The following is a 23,380-nucleotide window of genomic DNA, read 5'->3' as shown; positions in this document are numbered from 1 at the left end:
CGCGAAAGCAAACGCGTGTTGAAGATACTTACGAAGGTCCTCCACATACTGATGTGTCGTGGCTGCATTGATCAGGTTATGATCTGATGTGCGATACAACAGATGTTGAGGAAGTACCATTCTTCTTCCTGTCATCAGCTCAAAAGGTGACATCTGGGTAGCCGTACTTGGAGTAGCTCTAATGGCCATGAGTACTAATGGTAACCTTATATCCCAGTCTTTACCCGACTCCTTAACATATTTCTTAAGGATGTTGACAATAGACTGGTTATAGCGCTCAACGGATCCGCTAGATGCTGGACGATAGGCAATGTGTAATTTTCTCTTCACACCCAACATCTTCCACATCTTCGCCATTACCTCACTTACAAAGTGTGATCCACGGTCTGAATCAATCCTTAACGGTAACCCAAATCTGGAAAATACATGGTTAATCAACAAAAATGCACAGGTCTCGGCTGTGTTATTGCGGGCCGGTAGACACTCTACCCATTTTGTAAATACACAAGTGACGGTTAACATGTATTTATTTCCTCGGGATGACCGGGTAACAGGACCAATAAAATCGATTTGGATGTCAGACCATGGTAATGAAAAACCTTTCTTCTGAAGTGGAGCACGATGTTTAGGACCTTGCGGTTGAAATTGCGCACATACCAAACAACCTTGACAATAACTCTGGACATCCTTTAACATATGAGGCCAGTAGGCATAATCACGTAGTGACTCATATGTAATCTTTTCTCCACGATGACCAGCTGTAGGTGCATCATGGGCATGCTGTAACATTAAACCTCTAAATGTAGTAGGAACTACCCACTGCTGAATACCATTTTTAGAGGTTCTCATTAATAACCCATCCTGAATACTAAATTGGGATTTGGATTTCATAAGTAATCGGAGGTCTTCTTTTTGAGTATAATTATCCTCCGATATGGGATTATTATTAGGATCCTCAATATGTTTATAGAAGATTCCCAATATAACATCTTCCTTCTGGCTTTTGATCAGATCCTCACTAGAAGATTCTTGGCTCCATTGAACGATACTATTTTCAGTTTGGGCCTTATCCTGTTGTCTAGTGATAGCGTCAATGGGAATCATCTCTAGTAGATGATCTATATTTACATGATCACCACTTATGGCTCCTTGTTTAGCTAGTTTATCAGCTAGGTCATTACCCTCTTTATCTTTATTTTGGGTTTTGGAATGACCTTTAGTCTTTTTCCAATAAATGGTTAGATCATTATGTCGGACTAGCTCATCTATGGCACAAAACAACTTGGCGTGTTTCACTGGTTTGTTATTGGACCGTAACATATGACTCCTCTTCCATGTGGGCATATATTCTACAAAGCTGTTCCGCACATAATTTGAATCAGTAACAATGACGAATTCCTTTATTTTGTGCTCTATAGCAATTTTAACGGTTTTGTAGACAGCGGCTAATTCGGCTACCTGGCTACTCTTAGCACCAATACTATAACCTATTGAAATACTCGGGCATCCATCTATCCACGTAATTCCAATTCCTGCCACTAGTTTTCTTTCATCCCCTACAATGGTATGGTAAGCACAACCATCTATGTACGCACAGGGGAGTAGAGAGCAATAGTCGTCTTCATACGCTTTGTAAGGGGAAGATTTTTGTTCCTCTAGAAAATCATCTATCAGTTCTTCCGTTTGAGAATTAGCAGCGCAATTATGCAGTTCAGCAAGTCCTTGGGCTACTGGACACTTTTTATTTTGCTTATACTGAACTTCCAACGGCCATCCTTGTAAAGACAAGGTCCAAGCAGTGATCCTGCTGTTAGACAAGTTCCCCTCCCTAATTTTATCACTCTGTAGATATTGTAGGGGTTGATGGGCCGTTTCAACAATGATTTTCTCACCCTGTACAAAACTTCTAAAGTTTTGAAGCGCCCAGACTGTGGCTAGTAAAGCTTTTTCACAGTTGCTAAACTTTATTTCTACTGGTGACAGTGATTTACTTGCATAAGCTATAACTTTATGCAATTTATCTTGTTTTTGGCATAGGACAGCACTAATACTAAGATTTGTAAAACCAGTTTCCAGATAAAAGGGTTTACCCCCCTCGGGATAAGCTAGACATGGGGCTTGGGTGAGTCTCCTTTTAAGCTCAGACATAGCTTGTTCCTGATCCTCCCCCCATGTCCAGGGTACACCTTTCTTTAACAATGTCAGCAATGGTTTACTAATCTCAGCATAGTTATCAATGAATTTACGGGAGTAATTCATCATACCCAGAAATGATCTTAATTCACTAATGTTGGTAGGCGTTTTAGATTTCATAACTGCCTCCACCTTTTTCTTCTGGGGATTCAGGCCTTCACAGGTAACCTCATGTCCAAGGAAATTTACCTTAGTTCGACACCACTGGGCTTTCTGTAAAGAAATTTTCACACCTGCCTCTTTCAACTGATTCAGTACATGCCTAATTTCTTGAATATGCTGGTCAAATGAAGTACTTTTCATCAAAATGTCATCTACATAAGTTAAATTTCCTCTTTCTGTGGCATCAGGCATAGCCTTATGTAAAAATAGAGCAAATTCATGACCTGAATTTATGTACCCAAACAGTAGTCTAGTCCAGGCAAACTGTTCTTTACCAAAAGTAAAGGCTAATTTGTATTGATCTTCAGGGCTCACTTTGATGGTCCAATATCCCTGAGCGCAATCTAAGGTGGTAAAGATCCTAGCGCCTTGCATTTGTACCAAGCATTGGTCTATATATGGCACGGGCCAGCCGGACATATACAGTCATGTGAAAAAATTAGGACACCCTTTGAAAGCATGTGGTTTTTTGTAACATTTTTAATAAAAGGTTATTTCATCTCCGTTTCAACAATACAGAGAGATTAAAGTAATCCAACTAAACAAAGAAAACTGAAGAAAAGTCTTTTCAAGATCTTCAGTAAATGTCATTCTACAAAAATGCCTATTCTAACTGAGGAAAAAGATAGGACACCCTCACATGTATTCCCTCTTAAATTGGCTCAGATCTCACACAGGTATATCACACCAGGTGCACATAATTAGTAGATCGTTACTCTGCATGTTGAATGAGGCTTGCCCTATTTAAACCTCAGACATTTAGTTTGGTGTGCTCCTGACTGTTGAAGTGAGAGTGAGCACCATGGTGAGAGCAAAAGAGCTGTCAGAGGACTTCAGAAAAAAAAATTGTAGCAGCCTATGAGTCTGGGAAGGGATTTAAAAAGATCTCAAAAGATTTTGAAATCAGCCATTCCACTGTCCGGACGATAGTCTACAAGTGGAGGGCTTTCAAAACAACTGCCAACATGCCCAGGACTGGTCGCCCCAGCAAGTTCACCCCAAGAGCAGACCGCAAGATGCTAAAAGAGGTCTCCAAAAACCCTAAAGTGTCATCTCGAGAACTACAGCAGGCTCTGGCTACTGTTGATGTAGAAGTACATGCCTCTACAATCAGAAAGAGACTGTACAAGTTTAACTTGCATGGGAGGTGTGCAAGGAGGAAACCTTTGCTTTCCAAGAGAAACATCGAGGCCAGACTGACATTTGCCAGAGATAAAGTTGACAAAGACCAGGACTTCTGGAATAATGTTCTTTGGACAGATGAGTCCAAAATTGAATTATTTGGACACAACAGCAGAGGACATGTTTGGCGTAAACCAAACACAGCATTCCAAGAAAAGAACCTCATACCAACTGTGAAGCATGGAGGTGGAAGTGTCATGGTTTGGGGCTGCTTTGCTGCAGCAGGACCTGGTCAGCTCACCATCATAGAATCCACGATGAATTCTACTGTGTATCAGAAGGTGCTTGAAGAACATGTGAGACCATCAGTTAGAAAATTAAAGCTGAAGCGGAACTGGACCATGCAACATGACAATGACCCAAAACATACTAGTAAATCAACCAAAGATTGGCTGAAAAAGAAGAAATGGAGAGTCCTGGAATGGCCAAGTCAAAGTCCAGATTTGAATCCCATTGAGATGCTGTGGGGTGACTTGAAAAGGGCTGTACGTGCAAGAAACCCCTCAAACATCTCACAGCTGAAAAAGTTCTGCATTGAGGAGTGGGGTAAAATTTCCTCAGACCGATGTCGAAGACTGGTAGATGGCTACAAGAACCGTCTCACTGCAGTTATTTCAGCCAAAGGAGGTAACACTCGCTATTAGGGGCAAGGGTGTCCTATCTTTTTCCTCAGTTAGAATAGGCATTTTTGTAGAATGACATTTACAGAAGATCTTGAAAAGACTTTTCTTCAGTTTTCTTTGTTTAGTCGGATTACTTTAATCTCTCTGTATTGTTGAAACGGAGATGAAATAACCTTTTATTAAAAATGTTACAAAAAACCACATGCTTTCAAAGGGTGTCCTAATTTTTTCACATGACTGTATACACGTTTATTTAGCTGACAAAGATCAGCACATAAACGCCATTGACCATTCGGTTTAAGAATTCCAAGAATAGGATTGTTATAAGAACTGTGCACTGGTCTTATAATACCTCTCTCCTTGAGATTTTGGATTATTTCCGCTAGCGAGTCGTAACAAGCTAGTGGAAGACGATATTGCTTGATATAAACGGGAGGTGCCTCAGGATCAGTCTGGATCCTGGCAATGTGTATGTCAGTCAGACCACAATCAAAGGAATCTTTAGCAAAGATCTCCTTGAATTCTAAGAGAACTTCCTTTAGTTGTTGTCGCTCTGGGTCATTGGAGCATCCATCAGCTAATGAAATTTGTTGCTGGACCATTTCCATAAACCCTGGAAAAACTTCTGGTTGACCTATTTCATAGGTTTCCTCCAACCTGTCAGTGAGGTCATGATTTGACTTACCTGCTTTTTCAGCAAACTCATGATATTCCTGGGCTTCCTGCTCATTGATTGTATGATCAAAGGTAAGAGAGGATTCCTCTACCTTACAGGTACCTTCTTCAAGATTAAAAGGATATACTGAACTAATGGTGAACAATCCTTCAGGAGAAGAATAAAATGTTTGTTCAACCAATTGTTCTTCTGTTAGATACGATTCAGGTATTAGGCCAATAATTATATTCTGAAACCCAAAAGTATAATAATCTGAATCTAATGCCATACCAATGATAGTGTCTTTAGACAAATGAACTTCATTTGGCATAACATTATTCACAATTATTTGGGTTTTAAAGGTTTGTAAATTCACCATAGGGGTATGATTTACTGAAATACCTAATTGTTGCATTCTGTTTGATAGGCATATCAATGCATCACCATTCTTTAATTTTTGGCCTTTTGACACCTGAATGGGTAACAGGAAATTATTAGTACCTGGAGGGATGATTATATCTCGTGGCACTAATACACTGACTGCATAAGGCAGTATCTGGGATGACTTGAGTGCTTCATGTTCATCCATAAAACCTTCAGGATTCCCTTTTAATCTTGTCCACAATGTGGAATTCACTATATCCACATGGATAGCAAAACGATGTAAAATATCGTTGCCAATGTACATAGGATATCTGGGTTCATCAAGCACCAGGAATAAATGAGTAGCCGATTTTCCTGCAATAGAAATGGTTAATATACATTTCGCAATTATATTATGATCATCAGAATCATTATCTAAGTCATGTATCCAATTATCTTGTGGATTTGGATATCGAATCACTTTAGAATTGACCACTTGATTTAGTAGATCCCTACTAGTATTAAGGCTGGTTACAGCCTGCATTTGTGGGAGGGGCTGCTGACTATATATTCCCCACGCATCCTCACCTTGAGGACGGTTGCTTCATGCTGGCTCCTCCGTTCCGCTTCGTCACTTCCGGTTTGCGGCCTCGTCACTTCCGGGTAAGCCTCGGCTCGCTCGGCTGCCTCGTGCGTGCGGCAGCATCCGTCCACCGCCCGGTCGGTCTCCCTCTTCTCTCCAGCGCCAGGGGACCTCCTCTCCACAGGTCTGTTCTCCCCAGCAGGGTTCGGCGATACCGGCGTCGGCGGCTCTTCAGGCCCACGGATGCCTTTTTCCCCGTAGCTCTGCCACTTGCGTTCCAATGAGCGGAAGTGGGCGGAGATCTGGGGGTGACGTCACTCCTCGGCCGGCGGTCAACATACGTGCGTAAGTAGAACCTGCCGGCTGTCAAGCTTGCGTCCTTCAGCATACAATCACGACTGAAAGCATCAGTCATACAAGGTGTCTTACATTTTCCATGTCCCGTGGATCAGAGTGCTTACGGCCCCTTGGTCCCTAGTTTCAGTCCTCACTTCCGGTTTGCGTTCCATGTTGGAACGCATGGACCCACGCGGACCGGAAGTGACGTTTCAACACCGTCTTCTGGCGCCATTTTCGGTTTTAAATTAACCAGCTAGCCATAACTGTACATGCCCCAAAAAAAAAAAAAAAAAAAAAAGAAGAAAAGTCTCCTGCACCTGTGCATCCGCCGCATGTCTACCGCCCCCTGTGCATTTGTGTATGGCGCAGCGGCGTGGTGCCGCCCTCCTGTACACACGTGTTGGCGGCTGTGTCTGCCGCCCCCCTGGGCGCTGCGTGTGGCACCGCTGTAGTGCCACCCTCCCATGCTCAGGGTTGGCGCGAACTGTCACATGTTTTTGTCTGTTTTTCCATGCTTCTTATCTTGCTCTCCCCCATCCCTAAAGCGATGTTAAGATTAATGACAACATTAAATCTAAGTGGTCGTGCATCTACCCAGGATAACACGCGATACACATGATAGATACGTTCTATCCACCGCTTTTCGGATTCCACCCTTGTTCCGTGCTCGTGCATCTCACCATATGTCTTCCGCCCCCAACATCAGACAATGCTCTGCACTGTTTTTCATAGGTTTTACAATGTTTGCTTCCACAATGTCCTCTGAGAGGGGTGTTTTTTTTTTTTTTTTTCTCTTAAGCAGGTGGCCCCGGTGCGTTTGTTTATGGCGCAGCGGCGTTGGACCGCCGTCCTGTGCACACGTGTCTGGCGGCCGTGTCTGCCGCCCTCCTGGGCGCATGCGTCTGGCTCCATTGTAGCGCCGTCCTCGCATGCTCAGGTTTGGCACAGCTGTCCCGTGCGGCCCTCCTGGGCACATGCGTGTGGCACCGCCGTGTTACACCTAGGTGCTGATTTATTGCTTGTTGTCTATACTTGGGTCTGTTTTCCGGGCTTCTTATCTCGCTCGCACACATCATCCGTAGTCTTCCTGGATCACCCAGGCTCGTTCCTGTCTCTGTCATCTTGGACCGCCCAGGCTCGTTCCGCCTCTGTCATCCTGGTTCGCCCAGGCTCGTTCCGCCTCTGTCATCCTGGATCGCCCAGGCCCACACTGCCTCTGTCATCCTTCCTTGCTCCCCGCCCGGTCCTCCGGTCCCGCATCCTCTTTCTCTTCCCTGCTCTCCTAAAGCGATGTTTAAGAACAACGATAATATTAAAGCCAATTGGTGTAAGTTCTTCTCTAGTACACCGGACCTGGGGGTATCTACAACTGTAATCAGGTATAATTGCATGTATTGTTTCATAATCGCTTGTATTGTTTCTATTTCTCATTTATTTTGCAGTACATTCCAGCCGAGAAGCCGTGGTTAGCGGGCACGGGGCTGGCCGGTCTGTTTCTCCATTTCGATAAAAAAGAAAAAAAAAAAAAAAAGAGAAAAGAAGCTTCAGGAACGCAGCGGAGAGGCCAGACGCCGGTGTGATCATTAAGGTGCTGCCTTGCGGACGCTGCTGCAGGGGTCTGGAACTGCGATTCTGGTTCCCATCGTCTAGGCTACCGCTGGCCCAGGTTAAGTAAGTTCGAACCTCCAGTGGACCCCTATTCCCACAAATGCCTTTTAATCGCTGCACAAGCGCTCTCTGCCTCCTCGACTGGAACCAGAAACTGCTCCTTCCACTGCTGCTACCAGAGGTGACACAGGTTATCCCCTCCGGGGTAGCTAACTCCATGGATGTCGTTTTAGTCGTGGGGTTTTGTCACTGTGCCTTTTTCCGGTTTCCTAATGTACCATTTTGGGCAATCTTTTCCAACAAGCAGGGCTGCGGTGCTGTCGTTTATTCAGCCCTCCCGATCAGAACTAGCGGCTCATCAGCTTCCCGAATTCTTCAGGTATCAGGTATACGCCTTTTGTTTGTCTTCCCTGTCGTCCTGGATCACCCAGGCTCTCTCTGCTCCTGTCATCCTGGTTCGCCCAGGTCCTCTCTGCTCCTGTCGTCCTGGATCACCCAGGCTCGCCCTGCTCCTATCGTCCTGGATCGCCCAGGCTCGCTCTGCTCCTGTCGTCCTGGTTCGCCCAGGCTCGCCCTGCTCCTGTCGTCCTGGATCGCCCACGCTCGCTCTGCTCTTGACGCCCTGGATCGCCAGGCTCGCTCTGCTCTTGTCGTCCGGGATCGCCCAGGCTCGCTCTGCTCCTGTCGTCCTGGATCGCCCAGGCTCGCCCTGCTCCTGTCGTCCTGGATCGCCCAGGCTCGCCCTGCTCCTGTCGTCCTGGATCGCCCAGGCTCGCCCTGCTCCTGTCGTCCTGGATCACCCAGGCTCGCTCTGCTCCTGTCGTCCTGGATCGCCCAGGCTCGCTCTGCTCCTGTCGTCCTGGATCGCCCAGGCTCGCTCTGCTCCTGTCGTCCTGGATCGCCCAGGCTCGCTTTGCTCCTGTCGTCCTGGATCGCCCAGGCCCGCTCTGCTCCTGTCGTCCTGGATCACCCAGGCCCGCTCTGCTCCTGTCATCCTGGATCGCCCAGGCTCGCTCTGCTCCTGTCGTCCTGGATCGCCCAGGCTCGCTCTGCTCCTGTCGTCCTGGATCGCCCAGGCCCTCTCTGCTCCTGTCATCCTGGATCGCCCAGGCCCGCTCTGCTCCTGTCATCCTGGATCGCCCAGGCTCGCTCTGCTCCTGTCATCCTGGATCTCCAGTCTCCCTGGATCGCCCAGGCTCGCTCTACTCCTGTCGTCCTGGATCGCCCAGGCTCGCTCTACTCCTGTCGTCCTGGATCGCCCAGGCTCGCTCTGCTCCTGTCGTCCTGGATCGCCCAGGTTCGCTCTGCTCCTGTCGTCCTGGATCGCCCAGGCTCGCTCCGCTCCTGTCGTCCTGGATCGCCCAGGCTCGCTCTGCTCCTGCCGTCCTGGATCTCCAGTCTCCCTGGATCGCCCAGGCTCGCTCTGCTCCTGCCATCCTGGATCTCCAGTCTCCCTGGATCGCCCAGGCTCTCTCTGCTCCTGTCTCCCTGGATCGCCCAGGCTCGCTCTGCTCCCCCTACCCCGGTCATGCTGGATCACCCAGGCTCGCTCTGTCTCTGTCATTCTGGATCACCTCTCTCATCCTGGGTCGCCCAGGGCCATGTGGCCTCTCACATCCCGGATCGCCCAGCTTGCTCTTCCGCCGTCACCTGGACCGTCACGTCACTAACTACCCACTGCCTTCCCGGTTCGCTCAGGTCATTTAACAGCCCAGCTCCGGCCTGAATCACTCGTGCCCTTGTTACCTCCCGTGTCGGTCGGTTCAATTAACTATTTCCCTCCTACAGCGTGGGTAGTCTTCTTGCCCACTTATCCAGGCCTACCCCGCACTGGCTCCAGGCACAGTTCAGCCAGACTGATCTTGGAGGGTGATAGGCATTCCTCCCGACTCCACGCCAATGTACACCTCAGCCCCTACCACAAGTATTAAGGCTGGTTACAGCCTGCATTTGTGGGAGGGGCTGCTGACTATATATTCCCCACGCATCCTCACCTTGAGGACGGTTGCTTCATGCCCCACCCTCCCGACCCTTCTTTCTTTCATTCCTCTCTCTTGGGTGGCCCACTTATCCAGGCCTACCCCGCACTGGCTCCAGGCACAGTTCAGCCAGACTGATCTTGGAGGGTGATAGGCATTCCTCCCGACTCCACGCCAATGTACACCTCAGCCCCTACCACAAATATAACTGTTTTCATGGCGCAAATCCAATTTAGCCCTCTTAGTTCTTCCTAAGTCATTCACCTGTACTGGGAAGAACATCTCATCATCCACCTTTTCCATTCCCACTAGGAATTGTTCGTGACCATTAAACCCCATAGGGTCAGTAGTTTCTGGGTGTAGGTGGATTGTAAGAACATCCCCTTCCAAACATACATCTTTTACTCGTTCAGGAGACACACATATGGTGTTATCTTCCTGTTCACCTATAGTGGAATTTGGAGTGATTTGCAGGAAAGAGACATCAGGGACTTGGCTATTTCGGAAATGTACCTCAATGGAATCCGGCCTTTCCTCTATCACATGGCAGTTACGCCTATTGTGATAGGATTGTGATTGTTCATAATTAATGGGCATCCTCACTTGAGACCATATCACCTTATTAACAAAATCAATAACTGGACTTAATCTTTTCAGGAAATCGATGCCAATAATTAATCTATCAATGGGCATATCCACGATTAATGTAGGATGGCTAATTACTTTGTTTCCTACTTTAAAATCCAGCCAAGCTTTACCTAAAACCTTGAGGGCATTGCCTGAGACACTTACCAGGTTAGCATTAAAACTTTTTAACTTATACCTGTTAGAAGATACATCCTGCAATTGTTGGAAGTATTTTACAGATAATAAAGTTGCTTGGCTACCTGTATCTATCAAGGCTATTATTGGCGAGAAATTATCAAATAATTCAACTTTCATATAATATCTATTATCTATTTCCTGTATGGAACAAAGATATTTGGCATGATTATTGAAATGGTTTTCCTGCTCAGCAGTTAGACTTGTCCTCAACTCCTCCTCCTTCCTTTTATGAGCAGGATCGCATGTCTTCTTCTATGCAGCTGAAGACTTTGTGTGCTGTAAGACAGAACAAACAGGTTTCCCCTCCCCCTTGCCATGTGGCTTTGTAAGGGTTAAATTCTTTTTAAAGGTAAAGACACTTATATTAGATTGCTCCACTTTACATACATTTAAGTCATCAACCTCTGCAACATTTGACATACTTACCTGCTTCTCCCCCTTTATATTTGGGGAGGATTCTCTACAGGAGGGGTTACCCCTAAAAAAGGATTTTTAGGGTTAGCAGTGATTGTTTTAGACAATTCCTCCATCCGCTGCATCAACATACCAAACTGATCTTGGATTTGATCCATTCGATCATATAGGTTACTTCTCTTTCTCCCATAATCTTTGGGAGATTGATTTTGGTACCGATATGATCGTGATCTCCCAGAACCATCTGACTCAGAACCACTTTGAGCCCTTTCTGGCCTACGTTGATATCCCTTATAATAATTATTCTGATATCTTTGAAAAGGAGGGAACCGTCTATTTCTAAACTCCTTCTGGTGGTTTGGGTTCTTTTCAGCAACATTTGGACCCTTATTCCCATCTGGCCTAGGCTGAATTTTATTTGGTTTGGAAGGTCTAGGAGTTTTTAACACATCAGCATAACTTCTTTTAGGGCTTTCAAATTTTCCCTGATCTCTTTTTATGTGAGTTTCTGCTATTTCCGGAGACTCATCACAATTTTGTATTGCAGCGTACAGAGTTGTACTCTCGGTGAGTAACCAATCCAGAGTCTTTCTGGGATGGTAATCCCTGGCCAAAATAAATTTTTTATTTTATTGGGCAAAGCGTCATAAAATAACTGGATAAATTCACTACCTTCAAAATTGGGATCTTTTTCAGATAAACTATAGGCATTTTTGAGGACTGACAAAAATTCCCTGGGACTTTGATTATGTCTACATTTCAGGGTAAATAAGGCTCTCCTTGCAGCAGTAGCGGACTTATAGGGACCAAATTCAGTTTTTATTTCTGCGACCACATCTGACCAAGAATCCCTACCCATATCTCTAAGGGAATTAAAGAAATACCGGTGTTTTGGTTCGAATACCCAGGTAATAAATTCAAGTTTCTGTATGTCCTTTTCTAAATGTAAAGTTTTCATGGCCTCCTCATATATTTCCAAATGACTTATTATGGAGGGTGAACCCTTTTTTGCAAATTGACCCACAGTTTCCTTGAGAAATTTGATCACTTTAGTAGTGTCTATCATGGGCTGATAAGATCTCTGTACTGAACTTTTAGAGGACCTAGGAGGTGAAATCGGTCTTAATTTAGGAAGAGAATGTTCTCTCAGAGCCAATAATTCTTCTCCATTAAAGGGGTTGTCATATTTACTTTCTGCATCTAATTCCCCCCTGGAATATTTTACCTGCACTCTATTAGAATCCTTAGGCTGTCTGAATTGAAGAGGGTCAAGATCCCGGTTATCTAACTCTGTTTGTAAATTTCTATTGTCCTTATACAACTTTTTACATTCCTCATCTAGATCCACCATAGACAATTGACATTTAGACAATTCATTAGTAGCCTGACTTAATTTCCATTCCAGAGTCCTAATAACTTCTTGCTGTTGACTTTCTCTGTCATTATATTCTGATAATTTAGCAGACCATTGTGCTAATTCACCAGAAACCATGGCCGCCTTATTTTCCATTTCAGATAAATCTTTTTGAAATTTATCAATTTCATATGCCTGTTTAACATTTTTATATTTTGCTTTTTCTAATTGCTTTGCTATTTCAATAACTAAATATACAAATTCGGGCCAAGATTGAAGGATTAATGAATCCTTATCTTTCTTATGTTTAGCTTGGGAAATGTGACAGAGATAATCAGCAAACCGGGATTTATCAGACCAGATATCATCTGCATATTCTATAGCTCTCTTTTCCAATTCAAACCTCCAATCCTTTAACTCTCTCTTAATATCCAACCTGTCATGCATATGACCCAACACAATATATTCAATTAATTCTTGAGTCTTTCTATCATGCATATCAGTCTTTACCACTGCAGCAGCAGCCTGCATGCCTTGGCTAGCCTCGCCATTGTTATCAGACATTTTTTTACTTGTTGCACTACAAGTACCACAATAACTTTATCAAATATATATTTTGCACCCCAAAATTTTGTTTCTATTACAAGCAGATCTCGGTAGGGACCTCCAATTTAATGTCGGAATATTTATGCTGTCTCCGATTGACAGTCTATATGATTTATGTGAATAAATTAAAATCGGTAATAAAGGAGATTCTAACTTATTATCATAAATATCAAGCTAAAACAAGCTCGTGATCTGCGTTGAATTGAAGACAAAACCCAGTTACAGACAAAATATATATGTAATTTATTAATACAATTTATAGTGCAAAATAATATATATAACAAAATTGGCGGTAATAAAATTCAATCAATGATATGCAAAATAGTGGTAAGACAAAAATAATTGAGAACATATATCTATATATACACAATTATGCCTTCTTATAATAATACCCCTCACTTATATTAAAAGTCAATTTAATACTTGATTTCTCTCAGCCGACAAATGTCCGATTAAACCCAAATCTGGTTTATCTTTTATCTATATAAATATATATATATATTATCAACCATACTGGTCTAGAACTGAATTCAGTTCCTTGGAGATAATACCGTGTTTTCACTAGTATATTTTTAATCTCCCTATATTGGATTAATTTTCAGGATGATGCTGCAGGTACATCCCAATCTTACTCCAAAACAGATACTATACACAAAGTATGGTTAATTGAATATATCTATAGATATGTATTATATTAATTAATTATCCTATAAAATATAGGTAAGGTTATACTATACCAAAATGTCAGCTATCAGAAATTAGTTTCAATGGTTCTAGGATGGCTGCCTCCAATGACTGGTAAGATAGTCAAGATGATGTTCAGAGAGAGAGCGAGCTCGATCCCTTCTGTCAGCCCATACCATCTTTTTATCCTATCTTAGAAAGGGCTTGGCCAAGTTTTATCATTAACTAGTGACCTCACTTTATAATTAATAGAACCATCCTCTAGGGAAAAATATACCCTAGATCTTTGTTACCCTAACACTAGATGGCACTAGTATTCCATACAAAAAAAATCGAAGCATTCATTTATTTCTCTTATTCATATAGTAGCACTAACATGTAATCTAAGGTTTCAGACAAACCTTGAGAAGATCTTAAAGAGACAATGAGTTTTATACTTGGTCAACTAACTTGTGTACCCTTAAGTCTTTTGACCAGACTTGATTAAATCAAAATAAATATGGCTATCTCAATTCATTGTTCTTGGATGAGACAGGGTTTGTTCATGATCACCTGTGTGAAATAATTAATTTGTGTGTTCCACTGAGACAGATTCTAAACATGACAGAGGAGTTTATACCTCATTTCTAATCTTACAATTGAATATATCTATGAGGACTATACTCTTATATATATATACTATATATTCAGCACACCTATTAAAATTGATTATATAAAATCAATCTACTCCTATATTGATTAATATAAAAACCACAAAGAAAGATTAGAGTCTTTCTATTCACTAAAATCATCAGAATCCAAATACATTGTCTTATCTAGGCCTTGGGACATCTCCTTCTCACAAAACAGACCTAGGTAAACACTTTGGTATATATCGTAAACCTTAGGTTAGCAATTTCAGAGTAAAGGAAAAAAAAAATCCCTCTGTCTTTTAAAATAAGACAAAAATGGTTGTCCCTTAGGCTCATGTCCATACTATTATATAGGCCTTATAATTATGGACTTTATTCATATTCAATAGTTCTGACAATACTTGGTCGGGAATCCTTTTGCAGAAATGACTGCTTCAATGCGGCGTGGCATGGAGGCAATCAGCCTGTGGCACTGCTGAGGTGTTATGGAGGCCCAGGATGCTTCGATAGCGGCATTAAGCTCATCCAGAGTGTTGGGTCTTGCGTCTCTCAACTTTCTCTTCCCAATATCCCACAGATTCTCTATGGGGTTCAGGTCAGGAGAGTTGGCAGGCCAATTGAGCTCAGTAATACCATGGTCAGTAAACCATTTACCAGTGCTTTTGGCACTGTGAGCAGGTGCCAGGTCGTGCTGAAAAATGAAATCTTCATCTCCATAAAGCTTTTCAGCAGATGGAAGCATGAAGTGCTCCAAAATCTCCTGATAGCTAGCTGCATTGACCCTGCCCTTGATAAAACACAGTGGACCAATACCAGCAGCTGACATGGCACCCCAGACCATCACTGACTGTGGGTACTTGACACTGGACTTCAGGCATTTTGGCATTTCCCTCTCCCCAGTCTTCCTCCAGACTCTGGCACCTTGATTTCCGAAAGACATGCAAAATTTGCTTTCATTCGAAAAAAGTACTTTGGACCACTGAGCAACAGTCCAGTGCTGCTTCTCTGTAGCCCAGGTCAGGCGCTTCTGCCACTGTTTCTGGTTCAAAAGTGGCTTGACCTGGGGAATGTGGCACCTGTAGCCCATTTCCTGCACACGCCTGTACACGGTGGCTCTGGATGTTTCTACTCCAGACTCAATCGGTACTTCTCCACAATCTTCCTCAGGGTCCGGTCCAGGGGCGTAGCTAGAAATGACTGGGCCCCATAGCAAAAAAAAAAATATGCCCCCCCCCCCCCCGGATCTCCCACCCTCACATACCCCTCGGACCTCGCCGCCACATCCGCAGCTCCTCATGCACTTGCGACGGTTACGTGTTGGTCACTGGCAACGCATTTGTGCCAGTGTAGGAAATGTATGAATAAATATCTGTGTATTAAAGAAGATTGTTAAGTTGTACAGGGGTCTGTAACACAAGAAGGTGAAAGTACATATCGTGGGGTGTGTATGTGTATTAGACAGAAGGTAGGGATATGTATCTTGTGTAGTTTGGGTATTAGGGAGAGTAAGGTGTATATATCTAGTGCTGATACACGTGTAGGTGAAGAGCGGCTCTGCATCAGCACTAGATATATACCCCTAATACCCAAACTACACAAGATACATATCCCTACTTTCTGTCTAATACACATACACACCCCACGATATGTACTTTCACCTTCTTGTGCTACAGACCCCACAGATAGGATTAGGTGGCTGTTTAATAGGGATTAGGGAAGATGCTGAGATCCGGCTGTACCTCACTGTAAGGTATAGCCGGATCTCAGCATCTTCCCTATTCACACATATACTTGCTGAAGCCTGGCAGGCGCAGCTGCATTATTTAATAGTGTGGTGTGGTAATGGTTAATGGTATTTTGGCGAAGACAGAGCCACCTAATCCTATCTGAGGGGTCTGGACCCCTCAGATAGGATTAGGTGGCTGTGTCTTCACCAAAATGCCATTAACCATTACCACACCACACTATTAAATAATGCAGCTGCGCCTGCCAGGCTTCAGCAGGTATATGCGTGAATAGGGATTAGAAGATGCTTTGATCCAGCTATACCTCACACACACAGATGAAATAACTTTTACTCCAGTCTCCACTTGTCCACTACACTAGTCTCCACTACTCCACTGACTGACGCTGCTGCTTCGGTCGGACACACACCGATACAGACTACAGTGACAGACTCAGTCAGTCCCACTCCCCAGCCAGACCAGAGCCAGCCCTGAGCCCTCACCTCAGTCCTCAGCCACTTGAACTGACCGACTCCAGCAGCTCGCCTCGCAGCTTTGCCTTCATTGTACTTCCCGCTTCGAGTCCGCAACTCCGCCTCCTCCACTTCCGGCTAGGACTAGTTAGATGAACCGCCACCCAGACTGCCTCTCTGCCTCCGGCTCCGACTGCCCCCTATCACAGCGCCACGCCCGGCCCACGCCACACAATAAATTGTAATTATTTTTTTAAACCTCAGTCGGCGGCGGGCCCCCAGTGGCGTAGGGCCCCATAGCCGCTGCTATGGCTGCTATGGCGATCCCTACGCCACTGGTCTGGTCACCTCTTCTTGTTGTGCAGCGTTTTCTGCCACACTTTTTCCTTCCCACAGACTTCCCACTGAGGTGCCTTGATACAGCACTCTGGGAACAGCCTATTCCTTCAGAAATTTCTTTCTGTGTCTTACCCTCTTGCTTGAGGGTGTCAATGATGGCCTTCTGGACAGCAGTCAGGTCGGCAGTCTTACCCATGATTGCGGTTTTGAGTATTGAACCAGGCTGGGAGTTTTTAAAAGCCTCAGGAATCTTTTGCAGGTGTTTAGAGTTAATTAGTTGATTCTGATGATTAGGTTAATAGCTCGTTTAGAGAACCTTTTCATGATATGCTAATTTTTTTAGATAGGAATTTTGGGTTTTCATGAGCTGTATGCCAAAATCATCAATATTAAAATAATAAAAGGCTTGAACTACTTCAGTTGGTGTGTAATGAATCTAAAATATATGAAAGTTTAATGTTTATCAGTACATTACAGAAAATAATGAACTTTATCACAATATGCTAATTTTTTTGAGAAGGACCTGTATAGGTGGAAACATCCTATACCTAAATTAATGATTTTATTTTGATTCTTTATAGGTGGACTCACTTTATGAATTTTCTATAATTCTTTATAGGTGGATTTGCTTTTATATTTACTTTTATATAGTCACGTTTTATTATATACTTCACGTTTGTTTTTATTTTTATCTTGTGGATCCATTGCGGATATTATTTACTGCTTTCACTTGGCCGAATTTTGGATGAATTTTCAATCATTATATTGATGAATTCTGATTAATGATTATACCCGTCTGAAGAGAATTGCCACATTTTTTACTCTGCATATTTATAATATCTTTTTTGAACGGTCAGAGGTCTATATAATCACTTGAGGACTATCTGAGATATTCATTGGTTTACCCGACCTTGGTCCGCCCTTGAATGTCTCTGAGATTCCTTGCATATTGGATACTGCCATACAGTTATTGATATAATATTGTAATGAATATACCTTTGTTCTATACGTTAGTTGTATTCTTCCAAATGAGGTGTGCACAACTACTCTATATTCTACATTGATCTTTTTCTATAGGCGGGGTGTGTCTATATCAGTTGGGGCACCCACTCCATATGCAATAGTCGGGTGAGCCACTACAAACCATTATATTTGCATATTGCATTTTTTTTTCAAAGCTTTATTGAAGGCGTAAATCTGCAGTACAAGTAAATCCACTTCAATGGACAGTACACAGCCATATACAATATTGTACTACTTAAAGAGGACCTTTCACTCGTATACAAACTAAAAACTAACTCTATCTGTGGGCAGAGCGGCGCCCAGGGGTCCCCCTGCACTTACTAGTATGCCTGGGCGCCGCTCCGTTCGCCCGGTATAGGCTCCGATGTGTCAGCTCCGTCTGTTGTACTGGACTGATTTTTTGTAGGAGGCGTGTCCCTTGCTGCAGCACTGGCCAATCGCAGCGCACAGCTCATAGCCAGTCTATGAGCTGTGTGCTGCGATTGGCCAGCACTGCAGCAAGGGACACGCCTCCTACAAAAAATCAGTCCAATACAACAGACGGAGCTGAGACACCGGAGCCTATACCGGGCGAACGGAGCGGCACCCAGGCATACTAGTAAGTGCAGGGGGACCCCTGGGCGCCGCTCTGCCCACAGGTATAGTTAGTTTTTAGTTTGTATACGAGTGAAAGGTCCTCTTTAACTAGCAATAATATAGCCAAGTTAGCAAATTAAACATAGTAGATGTCATTTTCAGTCATATTGCATAAGTGTTAGCCTTAATAACTTATAATGTTGATAGAAAACAGTATACCCTAATACCTTTAATGGACCTCGTTAAAGTGCCTGAAATCTATCCAGGGTTTCCAAAGGGCGGTGAATTTGTTATGAGAGCGGTTTTCCCAAGCAGACAGCTCTTCGAATCTGTAGATGGAGTCCACCTTATTTATCCAGTAATCTAGTGGTGGGAGGTCTGACGAAAGCCAGAATCTGGGAACTAAGAGGCGTGCTGCTGATAACAATTTTTTGAACAGTGGAGTGACACCGGTGGATGTTGGGGAGAAAGCGGAATTTTGAAATTGCAAATTGTGTTGCATTGCTTAAAGATCTCGGACCACCATTTATACAAAGGTGAGCAGGACCACCAGATGTGAAGGAACTTGCCGCCCCCCTCACCACACCTCCAGCATGCGTCAGAGCCAGTACTATTATATCTACAGGTGATATCAGTGTTTTATACCACCTGGTGAGTACTTTATAGACATATTCTTGTACCCTAACACATCTAGAAGAGCTATGAGGCTCTCTGAAAAGTCTCAGTTGGTCTTCCTTAGACAATATAGTATCCAGATCCTTTTCCCAAGCTCCAATGAAAGCCAGCTTAGGTGGGCATATAGGGGAACTCCATTTTTTATATAGCTGGGAGATTAATTTTTAAGGGGGATGTTTAGAGTTGATGAGGCTTTCAAACCAGGTAAGAGGCCTTAAAAGCGTGTGGTAGGGAACAAACTTTGTTAAGCTGGTATGTATAAACGAGTAGAGGGAGGGGAATATCTTAGCCTCGGGAAAAAAAGAAACAAAGTGATCTTTATGGATCATGTTACCGTCTTCCCCAAAAAGAGAGAGAGACGGAATTTCAGAGTTGCGGATATATGTAGGGAGGCATTGTTTCAGTTCTGGTGGAGCTAGGTCTATTAAGTATTTTACTTGAATAAGTGGAAAGGGTAATGGGATTCCATTAACAGATCTTTGGAATTAATCCCAAGCTTCTAGGGTGGCTGATATAGTTGGGCTGGTGTTTTTATATTTGACTCGGTTTTGTTGAGGATGGATCAGAAGGGTTCTGAATGAGATGTTGGCTAGGGCAGCTTCCATACTAGGCCAGGATTTGTGTGAAGGAGCTCTGAACCAATCAGCAACTCTGGTTAATAAGGTAGCTGAGTTATATAGTGAGGGATTCGGGAGGTTAATGCCGCCGAAGGGTTTGGGGTTTTGTAATATAGAGAAACGTATGCGGGCTTTCTTGCGGCTCCATATAAAGGAGCGGATTTCCTTATCTAGGGATTGGAAAAAGGATTTGGGAATTGGGAGAGGGAGGACTTGTTGTAAATAGTTTAGTTTAGGGAGGACTAATGAGGTGAATATATTTTTACGGCCGAACCAGGATAAGGTCTGGAGGTGGAGGTTGTTTAGTTGGTCTTGCATGGTTTGTAACAGTAGACGAAATTAAGTTTAAATAATTTGGAAAGATCAGTGCCAATTTTAACTCCCAAATATGTTATGTAAGAGGTATCCCAGTTAAACGGGGAATGGGCTGCTAGGTCTAATTTAGTTTGGTTATTCAGGCCTATGCTCAAGATGTGGGATTTTTTCATATTTATTTTGAGGTTAGATAGGGGACTAATCTTTTCAAAGGTCTCATATATTAATGGGAGGGATACTTTCGGGTTAGAGGTAAGGAGAAGGAGGTCGTTCGCAAATGCTGCAATTTTATGTTCATGGTTTCCAAGTTTAATACCATTGATTTTGTCATTTTGGCGGAAGGACTGAAGGAGTGGTTCCATAGTTAGTACGAAGACCAGAGGGGAAAGTGGGCACCCCTGGCGCGTACCATTTCTAATTGGAAAGGAAGGGGATGTAGTTTCATTCACCAGCACCGACGACGAGGCATTAGAATACATAGAGAAGACTGCGTCTATAAAAGATGTTGGTAGGCCAAATTTAATCAATGTGAGGCGTAGAAAGTCCCAACTGATACTGTCAAAAGCCTTTTCGGCGTCGGTGCTGAGGAGAACTAAAGAGTGGGAGAGTTTGTTGGCGTAATGAATAGCATTGAGGATTCTGACTGAGTTATCCTTACCCTCTCTACCAATCACAAAACCAGTTTGGTCACTGATAGGAATCTCAACGTCCCACTTGGTACCCCTGGCACCAAACTTCTAGTATCGGCTTGGTTTGAGTCCTTTTCTGACGTCAGGAGAGCGCTTCACTCAGTAGGTAATAAAAGACGCAACAGTGATGTACTGAATGAACACTCTGAGGTTTATTTTTAATGCACACAGGTTATATAGAGGGGGCTTTACCCCCTTTATTAGCATATCATTGTAAGTTATGTATTCAACCTATCATATTAACACATTTCATTCTACAGTCAGGAATATGGACGAAACTTCCATATTAGGAATATTGTCCGGGAGTAGTGCCAAAGACATAAGATTCAGGGTTACAGAGAATAGAAACCTTACAGTAGTTAGTTTCACATCAATCAGAGTTAGTTCCTAACAGAGAAACGAAACTTCAGCAAAAAGCACAATTGGTTTTGACATAAAAAAGAACATGGATTCCTTTCAGTCACCATGGACCAATGATGGGAAAATAGGAGAGAGGCGGTTTGCTAACATCTTGGCTATGAGTTTTAAGTCAAGGTTTAGCAAGCTTATAGGACGGTAGTTTGCGCAGTGGGCTGGGTCTTTACCTTCCTTGGGTATGATGGTTATAAGAGCTCTCGTCATATCAATGGTGAGTGGGGTGCCTTTGAGTGCTTGATTGCATATGCTTAGAAGGTAAGGGGAGATAGATTCTCTAAATGTGTTGTAATAGAGGGATGAGAGACCATCAGGGCCTGGGGCTTTATTTTTTGGTAGTTGTTTGATGGCATCTTTCAATTCATCTATAGAGAAGGGGGATTCTAATAACTTTTTGTGAGAGGGGTGGAGTTTAGGGAGAGAGACAGTATCCAGGAATCTGCTGATGGCTTCTATAGTAGATGGGGCATTGGCTGAGGGAGTAGGTTGGGGTAGGTTATAAAGGGATTGGTAGAAGGCTTGAAATTGGGAGGCAATATCCTTAGATGTTGTGGCTGTTTCTCCTTTGTTGTTATGAATTTTACATATATAGTTGTGGTTTCTCCTTTTTTTTATCCTGTTTATAACAAATTTGTACGCTTTGTCGCCATGGGCAAAATACTTGAATTGGGAGTTGAGAAAATATTTGGCCGATATTGAGTTTAAATAGTTTTTTAGTTCAGAGCGAAGTGTATTGAGTTTAAGGAGGTGCTGGTCAGAAAGGGATTTTTTTTTGTTATCGCTTCAAGTTTACGAATTTCTGATAGAAGGCCATCAATTCTGGCTTTTCAAAATTTTTAAGATGGGCACCAAGGCTAATGAGTTGGCCCCTTATGTATGCCTTGTGGGTGTCCCAAAGGACGTGGGGGGAGGTATCAGGGAGGGCATTTAGAGAGAAGAAGTCATCTAGGGACTTCTGTATTTTGGCTTTGTTTTTCTTTGAGGAGATCAGTTGTTCATTGAGTCTCCAGTTAGTTATTTTGGGTGATAGATGGGGGGTGGAGATAGTGACAAATATTGGAGAGTGATCAGACAAATAAATAGAGTCTATGTGGGTTTTGTAGCAGAATTGGAGATGTGCTTTAGAAACAAACAAGTAATCTAGCCTTTGGTTTGAGCCGTGAACGCTGGAAAAGAATGTATAATCCCTTTCAGTGGGGTTAAATATTCTCCAAGTGTCAACCAGGTTCAGATTGTGAAATTTGTTGCATAAGAAGTTGAGAGTTTCTCGTGAGAGAGCAGATTTTTTAGTTGAGGAATCTAAAACGGGATTTAGGGCGACATTAAAGTCCCCTCCCATGATAACTGTACCTTCACATAGCATGTACCTTCGCATAGCATAGCATAATTTGCACGAGCTCACCAACATTGGACTGTTGAAGACTGGAAAAATGTTGCCTGGTCTGATGAGTCTCGATTTCTGTTGAGACATTCAAATGGTAGAGTCCGAATTTGGCGTAAACAGAATGAGAACATGTATCCATCATGCCTTGTTACCACTGTGCAGGCTGGTGGTGGTGGTGTATTAGTGTGGGGGATGTTTTCTGGGCACACTTTAGGCCCCTTAGTGCCAATTGGCCATCGTTTAAATGCCACGGGCAACCTGAGCATTGTTTCTGACCATGTCCATCCCTTCATGACCACCATGTACCCATCCTCTGATGGCTACTTCCAGCAGGATAATGCACCATGTCACAAAGCTCGAATCATTTCAAATTGGTTTCTTGAACATGACAATGAGTTCACTGTACTAAAATGGCCCCACAGTCACCAGATCGCAACCCAATAGAGCATCTTTGGGATGTGGTGGAACGGGAGCTTCGTGCCCTGGATGTTCATCCCTCAAATCTCCATCAACTGCAAGATGCTATCCTATCAATATGGGCAAACATTCCTAAAGAAATCTATCAGCACCTTGTTGAATCAATGCCACGTAGAATTAAGGCAGTTCTGAAGGCAAAAGGGGGTCCAACATCGTATTAGTATGGTGTTCCTAATAATTCTTTAGGTGAATATGCTAAAACCTAAAACAACAAAGTAAGAATAAACTTATAAAAGAAGGTAAATGTGCAAGTGCGCAGAGAATTAGTTGGTGGATTAGAGGGGGAATTTCAAATATATGAAGACATCACTCTATGTCAAGATATAAATCCAGGACATGGCATAATAGTTATAGATGTGAGGATAAAGGAGGGGGTGAAAAGGTTAAGTAGAGGGTAGGGGCACAGGAATGAATAGTTAGAGGGAGAGAGTATAAAGAGAGGGTTAGAGCTTGGAGAAAAGGAGCACTTATA

At 43.4% G+C, this 23,380-nt stretch overlaps 1 protein-coding gene across 5 annotated transcripts in view; it reads left to right on the top strand.

The window, feature by feature from the left end:
* The window catches only part of LOC122933299 (synaptotagmin-2), a 574,820-nt gene that overhangs the window by 205,526 nt on the left and 345,914 nt on the right, over nt 1-23,380 (top strand). The gene's annotated exons all lie outside the window — the stretch shown is intronic.

This window comes from Bufo gargarizans, chromosome 3, assembly GCF_014858855.1.
Source record: "Bufo gargarizans isolate SCDJY-AF-19 chromosome 3, ASM1485885v1, whole genome shotgun sequence".
NCBI lineage: Eukaryota > Metazoa > Chordata > Amphibia > Anura > Bufonidae > Bufo > Bufo gargarizans.
This window is presented reverse-complemented; position numbering and strand designations above follow the sequence as displayed.